The sequence below is a fragment of the Oncorhynchus gorbuscha genome, linkage group LG12, assembly GCF_021184085.1.
Source record: "Oncorhynchus gorbuscha isolate QuinsamMale2020 ecotype Even-year linkage group LG12, OgorEven_v1.0, whole genome shotgun sequence".
NCBI classification, from domain to species: Eukaryota; Metazoa; Chordata; class Actinopteri; order Salmoniformes; family Salmonidae; genus Oncorhynchus; species Oncorhynchus gorbuscha.
Window position 1 is genome coordinate 82,005,191 of NC_060184.1, and position 670 is coordinate 82,005,860.

Sequence of the window (670 nt, forward strand, 5' to 3'; positions counted from 1 at the left end):
TCCTATTGAGGCTGTATAGTCACACCAGTCCATATTGAGGCTGTATAGTCACACCAGTCCTGTTGAGGCTGTATAGTCACACCAGTCATATTGAGGCTGTATAGTCACACCAGTCATATTGAGGCTGTATAGTCACACCAGTCCTGTTGAGGCTGTATAGTCACACCAGTCCATATTGAGGCTGTATAGTCACACCAGTCCATATTGAGGCTGTATAGTCACACCAGTCCATATTGAGGCTGTATAGTCACACCAGTCATATTGAGGCTGTATAGTCACACAGCAGTACCATCTATGTAAATAAGGTTTGGATACACCAGTGTCCTGCATATGATTTACAGTTAACCTGCTAAGGATTAACAAGGGCCCGTAAGCATCTGTCCGAGTGCCTGTTTATCCTCTAAGAGGGTCCTTCTGGGTCCTCTGGTCAGCTCATCACACTAATGACCCAGCAGCCATACTGGAGATGGGTTCTCTACTAATCAACCTAAAGCTGGGGTGGAGGAAGGGAGGGAGGGAGGTCAATAGGTGGTCCCCTATGGTGAGGCCTTGATGCCTCTGCCTAACACTTCAATCTAACACCGTTCCTCATAATGGCTCAGCTTCTACAGTAGTCTGGAACAACGTTATCCTCTATTCCTGCTGCTGACAGAGATGATCCATTAACACC